Source organism: Phalangium opilio, unplaced genomic scaffold (assembly GCF_054372755.1).
Source record: "Phalangium opilio isolate 3A_F unplaced genomic scaffold, DU_Popi_V2 ptg000039l_2, whole genome shotgun sequence".
Lineage (NCBI taxonomy): Eukaryota > Metazoa > Arthropoda > Arachnida > Opiliones > Phalangiidae > Phalangium > Phalangium opilio.
In genome coordinates, this window is record NW_028324163.1 from 2,647,255 (window position 1) to 2,656,750 (window position 9,496).

The 9,496-nt window shown below is 38.4% G+C and overlaps 1 non-coding gene across 1 annotated transcript; it reads left to right on the top strand.

Annotated features, from left to right (window-relative positions):
• Positions 1-9,130: 9,130 nt before the first annotated feature.
• Positions 9,131-9,216, top strand: TRNAY-GUA (transfer RNA tyrosine (anticodon GUA)). Its single transcript is given in 2 exon segments — positions 9,131-9,167; positions 9,181-9,216. It is a non-coding gene; the product is annotated as a tRNA-Tyr (tRNA).
• Positions 9,217-9,496: the final 280 nt, after the last annotated feature.

Below are 9,496 nucleotides of genomic sequence, written 5' to 3' on the forward strand. Positions count from 1 at the left end.
AAAGAGGGGGAGTAGAAGGCTTGGTTGGAGTGTTCTCGCTTTGGAAGTTTACCTCTAAGCTTCCGGTGCGCGCGCGCATCTTTCTCTGCCCTCTTATTGGTTTAAATACGGTGAACCGGATATTAGGAGGAAAATATAACAAATAAATGAAAAAGAAAAGCGAGAACACTCAAAATGCCTTGCCAAAGCCGCTAGCTTCTACTCCCCCTCTTTCTACCCTCTTTGGTGGCATATTTATTATATTCTAAGTTCGAGATTAATCCAGACCACGTTGCTTGATATCTATTTATCAGTCAAAAATAGTAATGACATAGAGAAGATGACCACTGTGCACGTTTACGTTGAGATTAACTGACCGACCCCTCGAATATATATAAAGTTATTTACGGCAAAATAGACCCTTTATATTTTTCACCAGTAAAATTTACATTTCATCTTTACTTTAGAAAAATAAGATTTAGTTTCCTTTAAAGTTTAGAATGGTAGACGTAAATTCTACACCCACGTATAGCCCGTCATGCATTGCGATTTAATATAGCCTGCGTTATGAAATGTAAAACCACAAAGGGACTATTTTCGCTACCGTTCGAATAAATATTGTTGGGCCTCGGTCCGGGAAAAGATGCCGTCGGAATATTTTAGCTTAAACTTAGACGCGTGACTGGCTTTTCAAATTATCTTAACTAACAATAGACAGGTTAAGAAACTAAATAAAAAATTTAAGCCTAAATTTAATAAACTTCTTAAAAATGTTTGATAAGGAATTAAATACAGAGTTGGTAATTAGAGGACCGAAATACATGAGTGGGATAGTTGGCTCTATGGGAAATCAACTGAAATTTGAGCCTGGCCCCCTTGTATTTTGAAAGGGGGATTGGGACTATGGCGCGCGAATAATTAGGGATCTTATACCTTCTCCCTAGTAAACTATATATCGCTTCTTGATTAATGTAACTTCTATGACATATTTTGCCCCTACAAGGGATGCACCCCCTAACAAAAGTTATCGTGAACATTGTAGTCAGTGTTTTATGGATGACCCCTTTAAATTTAACTTAAGAAATTTAACGGCAATTATTTCTAATTTAATTTAATTTAATTAAGGGGCCATCCCTAAAATACATCAATTATAATGTTGTTACTGTGGTATTATGTTATAGATTCAGTTATTTGATAGCTTAGCCTCTCTATTTTTTACCAAAAAGACCACCCAATATTTAAGTCTGGATTTTCTTGTAAAATATTCTAGACTAGTTAGAAATATTTTTGAAAATTGCTGCTTGTGGTTCCAACGTAGGCTTGAAAAAAGAAACTTCTTTTCAACTTTAAAATAGGTTAAACTATATTTTATTTTAAACTTAATTGAATTATTTTAAAAAGAGGGTGTAAAGGAAAATCCAGGCTTTTTGGTTTTTGTGTATCGATTCTTCTACTAATTATAAAACTAATCTGCATAATGAAACATCTAGGAAATAAGTATCTCAGAGTTATTTTAAAATTCAAATTAGTTATGATGATATTAAGATTTCATAGATAATTTTAAATTTGCCCCTCCAACCAATCGCTTAACGCCTCTGCGTTCTTTTTAACAAAATTCACGTGACATGCTCCATGTAGCGTGAAATTTGGCGCGAGATTTGATATAAATTGCGCGTGCCACGGGAGTTTTGTTTTTAACAAGAAGGCAGCTGGGGCGTTACGCCATTGGTCGGAGGTGCAAATTTCAATTTATTCACGAAATCTCACGAAAGTAATTTGAATTTAATAAGAATTCATGGGGTATTTAGTTCAATATTTCACTATGCAGATTGGTCTTAAAATTAGTAAAAGAATCAGTAAAACAATACCTTTTTTTGTTAACAAAAACTTAGGCAGCTGGGGCGTTACGCGATTGGTCGAAAGTGCAAATATAAAATTACGTATGAAATCTCATCAAACTAATTTCAATTTTTGAAATTATTCATGCGAATTTCATTTAATATTTCACTACGTAGATTGGCCTTATAATTAGTAGAAGAATCCTTAAAATTAAAAAAAAATAACTATAATTTGTCCCCTTCCATTCTAAAGATTTTAGCATAGCAATTTAAATAATTCAATTATTTATAATTTTAAAATATTAAAATTCGTGGAACGAAGCTTAACAAGTCTTTGCTATAGATTGCTTTCAGTGGAAAATATAAATAAATAAATAAATAAACAAGTAAACAATTGTAACGTTCCTACTTAATTATTTAAAAGACGAAACTTCAACTTCACAAAGTCTGATTCAATTCTGCTCATCTCCAGAATAACATCAATATTATGAATTATTTAATAATGAAATAAAAGGCTCCGCGAGTTATATCAGAAGTAAGATGAGACTAGAAGTACTGAGCTAACCAAATTCTTCACTTGGCGAAAGTGAATATTCTTGATAACCCACCAACGGTTGGCCGGTAGCGGTTTCTGAATTTTCCCCTGCAAAACGTGAGACGCTCGCGGCGGTGACGGCCGAACTAGATTCAAGCACCCGCGTCCGTGTTCCGCGGTTTTACGTTGAGGGAAAGGGGGTAGGAAATATTTTGGAACTCGACCAATTTTTTTCTCTCTAGTGTAGGCGCGATGGAAGCGGCATAAAAATAAATCCTCAAATTTGTTCAATAGTGCCAGGATTTATTACCAATGCTAGAGCTCTTTACTTCTAGTCTCATCTTACTTCTGGTTATATACCTAACGTTTGGGAAAGGGAGCTACGTTCTAACTTCTAGGTCAGCTAGCTCTAACTTTACCATGCAGGCAAAACCTGATAGCCTTAAGGCCCAAGGCTTGCAAGCAGCGCACAGCCAAGGCACTTCTCTCCTCTTTCTCGATGCACGTGTAGTTTTAAAATCCTATTGATTTTTCTCTTCAAAACTTTAAAGCATTCGAACCTGCTAGCGTTAAGGCTAAGGATAAAGGCAAAGGTAAAACTTGCCTAAGGCTTCAGGGGGATGAGGGGGGGGTTGCAAGAAATCTCGGTTTTTAACTTCTAACCACTCCAGAAGATGGCGTCCCCACGCCCGTTCTATATGCCTTACTTACTAGGTAATATCCTGTAATGACAAGGGATATGGGTTTAATACGTAGTAAAGGTATCGGAAGGACAGTTTAACTTGTCCCCATATCGGGTTTTTTTTTATTTTAAAATAAAATTTATAATGTAAGGTGACTACTTAAAGGGCAAGTCTCATTTAAAGGAAAAGTTCAGGTAACATAACTGATTATAGCTTAATTAAAAGAACGGCTGCTTTTTCTAAATATAAAAGGAATTAAATATTATAAAATTAAAATAAATGTATCTCTTATTACAATATGATAATTAGTAGATTTAATTAGTCTTAAAAATAATAGAGGACTACTGCCTCGCCATCCGCCATTGGTTTAGTGCAGGCGTCTGCTAGCCAGAGCCATGACCTTACCCCTTACCTCTCTCAGCCTGTGAGAATTCAACCAATCCCATAGGGGTAGGTAGTTTAGTTTAGTGGCGTCTGCTAATTCGAACCACTTGCCCCTTATCTCTCTCAGCCTGCTAGAATTCAACCAAGGGGTTAGAGGGTTTCGATTTAGCAGACGCCACTATATCAATGGCGGATGGCGCAAGAGTCCTGGATTATTTTTAATTCTAATTAAATGTACTAATTATCATATTGTAATAAGAGATAATTTATTTTAATTTTAATATTTCATTCCTTTTATATTTAGAAAAAGCAGCCGTTCTTTAAATTAAGGTATAATCAGTTACGTCACTGAACTTTCACTTTAAATGAGACTTGCCCTTTAACTTACACCAGGAAAATGAACTTATTCTACCCATCAATTGAACAGTGAAAGGTTGAAAGCCTCCTGGTGTTGAAAACTCGCACTTTGTAAAACCTTAGTACCTTTGCCCTTGAAGGTTGAATGCTTGCTTGTCTGTCGCTGCTTAATTAACGTGGCTGTCTTAACTCCTGATGTAGAGGCCTGTTAGTTATCAGATTTTTTAGGGCCTCTGAACTTCTGAAGACAGTTGTTGTTGTTGTTATAAAGTGAATGATCCATTAGTTGTAGTAGGAAGTCTGTGACATTACCAGGGAAAGATTTAATTTTAGAAGTAGGAATGGAGAACGGTTAGTATTTACTTCAGTTATTCCGACTCATAGCCCACCCAGTATAGAGCCCCTCCCTCCAACACGTAATGTAACGAAACGTTTAAATTATCTTTTTGGTTCACTCACTTAAACTAGGTTTTGATGACGCTGCTGATGGGGACGGCGAAAAATACCCGTAATTCCTTTTTACCTCTGTCGCTATGACCCACCGCCTCTTCTTTCATACCCCCCCCCCTCCGTCCCGTGGAAGGGGGTCCGGGACTTTGACGCGCGCCCAGATATTACTCTGTTCTCCATTCCTACTTCCAAAATTAAATCTATCCCTGCTATTTATAATGAATCTTAAATGCCAAAATATTTGATAAACCGTCCATAACAACCGGCTGGCTCTAACTATAAAAACATCAGTATACCGACGACAAAGGCTTAGCATTGTTAGTTCGATGAAGCGTTGAAAAACCTTTCCACAAAAGGTATCTTTCGTTTTCAATTTGACATTATTCCAAAGCTAAGCCTAAAACCGATACATCCCCGCCTTAATATTAAGTACAAACTCACCATGAAAACTAGAAAAGGTAAACCCATTTTTCTCTGCTAAACACAACTTGGGTTAGGGTTAGAGAGAGAGAGAGAGAGAGAGAGAGAGAGAAATGCAACAGAACAGAGAGGGAAGACCCCCAGGCAAGGCTTAACCGACAAATGCCTTTTTCACGCCTCAATGACCTTATCGTGATAAGAGTTCATAGCGTAAAGGACGTATATTTACGAGTCGGACTTGTACAGGGTGATAGGACCAAAGTTCATGGGTTACATGGTTCTATAGTCTGCTACCACGAACGCTCTCGTGGCGTCACACCCTCCTATCTTTTACCTCATCTTTGGCGACCATATGGAGCTATCTCAGAAGCCTTAGTGTGACGTCACCCTTCTATTTCCCCATAAAACCAAAGCGGTACCAACATGGCCGCCCAATACCAAAGCTAATAATCTAATAATCTAAGCTTGGTCTAGGAAGGGATGTCCACACTAAGTCAACTTGCGACTTATTTACAGGTAGGCCCCTTTACAATGCATAGAGGGGTGGTGGCTAGCCCCTATGCCACAGCTAACCTACAGCGCCCTATACTAACTATTACCGTTAACCTCTGCAAGTTTTGATGGAAAGGAGAAACCGGGTTAGACCGCGGAGGAAAACTCCTTTTAACAAGCGGGGAGAGAACTTGCAAACTCTACGCAGAAGGATTTGTTCGCAGGTTTTCACCCGGTGCCACAGTCCGGGATCGAACCCGGGATCCTCTTGCTGCGAGGCGAAAGCGCTAACCGCTACGCCACCCCGTAGCCCGTGACGTTCACCTAGACACTGACGTCACAACTGAGATAGCTCTATTGGAAGCCGTCAGTCGTCAGCTCAGGCCATACAATTTAGACTATAGGGTCTTTGCGCGTGACGTCAAGTTACCTACCCCCTTTCCTCTCCCCTTGCCGGCTGCCCGCTCTGGCCACGTTAGGACGCCATGTTGACATCCCCTCAAAACCGGTTTTCGCCCCCTATTTCTTCTCCCTTTTTACTCTTGCGCAAACACCCTATAGAGTGGTACTGAGAGGGGTGGAGCTACGTCAATATTGGGGGTCTAAATTGTATGGCTTAAGCTGACGACTTCCAATATGGTCGCTAAAAATCGAGGCAAGAGATAGGAGGGCGTGACGTCTTCGTAGCTCCTCCCCTCTCAGGAAGAGTTGACAAGGGACGCATGCACCCCCTAACACAAGTTATCATGAATCAACATTGGAGAAGTGTTTATGATTGGATGACCCCTTAAATTTAATAAGTAAGAAACTGAACAGACAATAATTGCGTAAGGGGGTCATCCAGTCATAAACACGAGTTCCAATGTTCATCAGTAACTTGTGTGTTAGGGGGTGCATGCACTTCCCTTGTGGGGGGGGCTCAATCAAAATCTAAGGACTGGTCATAGAAGTTACATAACACATTTCATCGATTCACTCAAAATTCAGTTGATCCCACTCATGTACAGTACTTCGGTCCTATAATTACCCACCACCCCTTTTTGGAACACAACACCCTGTCAATTGAAAGATACCTGATATTTCCTTGAAAAGGGTTTACTTTCGCCTTATGATTTTTCTTATCATAAAAAAGAAGGCGAATAGGAATACATTTGTTTTGTTCTTCTCATATCACGACACGCAATCTCCTTACGCTATTTGCGCAACGTTTTCTTGCGGTTATTGCTTTATTTTTGCCATTCATTTTTTTTTGTTATTCCTGAATCATGGTTCATGCATGCATGAACGAAAAATGAATGTTGCCGCCGGATAAGGAGACTTAGTAAACACTTTTCTAAAAGAGGTCGAATGTAGTTGCAGTATCGTCTGCTTCATGTTTAGGGTTAAGATGGATGTGAGATTGATGGGACGTTGTGTTGACGCAAAGACAAGGTTACGAGTCCATCAAATTTAGTTCGTATTGTTTTAGAAGCGGGGATACATATAGATAATGGGAATCATTGAGTAGATGTTTTTTTTTTCAACGTATCTACGCGGGTTTTGTGGGAGGGGCCTAGACTAGTCATTGTGTGTGACCAATTTACCGCCTCGCGAATTAATAATCTATCTCGCTGCCTGTTGCACCTTGCTCGTGCCTAGGACCTCGTTTTGCTACCAACCAATGGAATTACAGTTAGAAACAAGACCTCAGAATTATGAGGTGTAAGTTCTCAAGCCCAGCCCACAAAACCCGCATACAAATTAACACTAGATATAAGTGGGGCTGTATCATAAGTTTATGAGCTACGTTCCACGAAGTTTGTCACTGGTTACAAAGTGGAGTGATTGACGTAGGCCATAGATTCAGGGTAAAGCGAGGGACGCCTGGTGAGGCGCTGTAAGTTCAGACTAAATAGGATTTAGATGGAAGTCCTGCAAAATTAACCACCACCGAGTGTAGGACTTCAATTGTCTCGCTTCCGTCGTTCTCCTTCTCGAACTAGTTATCTCGAGTACTGTAAGTCTCTCAGTAGCATTACGAACTTGTATAGATAGTTTCGTCATACTTATGGAAGTTCAGCTAGCTAATTGGACCAAGTCATCTTGCGACTTATTTCCACTTATCTAACGCCTTGAAGGAACATATCACTGTGTATCCCCGGGCCATACTTAGGTATGCGTTATAGGGTTATGTTGTAACGTGTTCGAGATAACGTCTTTTGAAACGAGAGAAATAATAGTTTGTAAAGAGAAAAAATGTCGATTCAATTGGTTTCCTTTTCTTTTTTTGGATGGGGGATCCCATAATAAATGCTATGTATGATGAAGGTATATTTCACTGGTGAAAGGCCGTGCTGACACCAGGTTTTCTGAGACCCCTGAGACCACACCACCGTTTATCGATCGATTCGTCGCCTTTACTATTGTTTGTTGTTTCAGGCTGTACTATACTAATGGGATGGGATAGTATTATTCAACTATGATATAGCGCTTTTCCTACTGCAGGTGCACGGTGGTGGGTTAACCCAGAAAACCGAATTAGGATAGGATGAATTCGTTCTTCTGTAGAAGAAGAGTTATTGGTTTGTTTCAAAAATAGATATGAATTGGAGAAATGGATGTTGGATGTTTGGGGTTTGTTAGACCAATAGATCATTTCGGAAATTGCGTACAGAGAAACTAACACATAGGGGTGAGGCTATCATTGGAGTATCCTGTCTCTAGCACCAAGGAGCAACGCCAGGAGTTCATACGAGTTCACTTCACGCCTGAGTCAGGGTTCGTACGGAACCTGGAATACCTGGATAAATCAGGGATTTGGAAAATAGGGGAATAGGTCAGGGATTTAAAAAATTTCATAAAAAAGTCAGGGATATGTCAGGGATTTCGTTTGGTATATCAAACCATGCTTCGAGCAATGCTAAATATGAGCCAGGTGTGAAAAGTGGGCTCTGGTAAACACCTTAAAATGGTCAGGGATATTGCGAAAATTTGGTCAGGGATAACCTGGAAAACAGGAAAAGTCAGGGATTTTGAATGTGAAAATTTCATACGAACCCTGGCCGAGGGTATGCAACTCGCACTGCCTCTAGCGGAGGTTCTTGGCTAGAGGGAGGATACCCCAATGGTGGCCTCGCCCCTGTGCGTTGGTTTCTCTGTTTGTATTAAACTAATTTAATTTGTTTGTGGATTTTGGGATTAATACGCTACTGGAATCCTGGATTTTGGGTTAAATATTTTACTGGAATCCTGGATTTTGGGGTAAATATTTTACTGTAATCCTGGATTTTGGGGTAAATATTTTACTGGAATCCTGGATTTTGGGGTAAATATTTTACTGGAATCCTGGATTTTGGGGTAAATATTTTACTGGAATCCTGGATTTTGGGGTAAATATTTTACGGGAATCCTGGATTTTGGGATAAATATTTTACTGGAATCCTGGATTTTGGGGTAAATATTTTACTGGAATCCTGGATGTTTGTGGACTGTGGGATAAATATTGGATTGGAATTCTTTATTTTAAAATAAAGATATTAAACTTATTAACCTTGAAATTTATTTTTCGGTTTTTCTAAGCCTGTGACACTCCGAATTAAAACCACCCAGTTCCGAATTATAGCCCCCCCCCCCTTATTTCGGAATTGAATGAAATTATTTCGTAGTGGTTCAGTTTGTCACTTAGTAATTTTATAATTGAAGGGTCGAAAATATCTTAAAAATAAAATGTTACCAAAGCCCAATTTACAAGGCTATAAACACCAATATTATGGAGAAATTGATGTAAATACTCTTCATCATATAATTATCAATAATTGGTTCGAATTGGACGCCATGATCCTATGTAATTATCGCTCTGTTATAAACTGGTTTTTCTAGTGGTGGCGTTTTTTTTTTTAATGTTTTGTCTCTATTACTTCACACTACAATAAAATATCTTATCTGGGTCATATTAGGCGGGGTAACCGATTGAAATGATTCGTCTTATAATTGAATTTAACTTGGAATTTCAACCGTCGATAGCTCAGTTGGTAGAGCGGTGGACTGTAGAGTTAAAATTGATATCCATAGGTCGCTGGTTCAAATACGGCTCCACGGACAATGCTTTTTTTTTCTTTTTTAATTTTATTATTAATTATTATTTACCCATCATAAAAACCCATCACTAAAATATTTAATTTTGATTAATTTAAATGCTAAAATTTTTTTTTATTCATAGTTTTTAAGATATTTATTGTTTCAACTTTCAAAGTATTATATAATAATAAATATTGTAGTTTATAAAACATTTTAAGATTCTTTTTTCTGAGTTATTTGTATTATTTTAAATATTTTCAATGTAGAGATTGTGATACCAGTGATAGATGTAATTTTAGAAG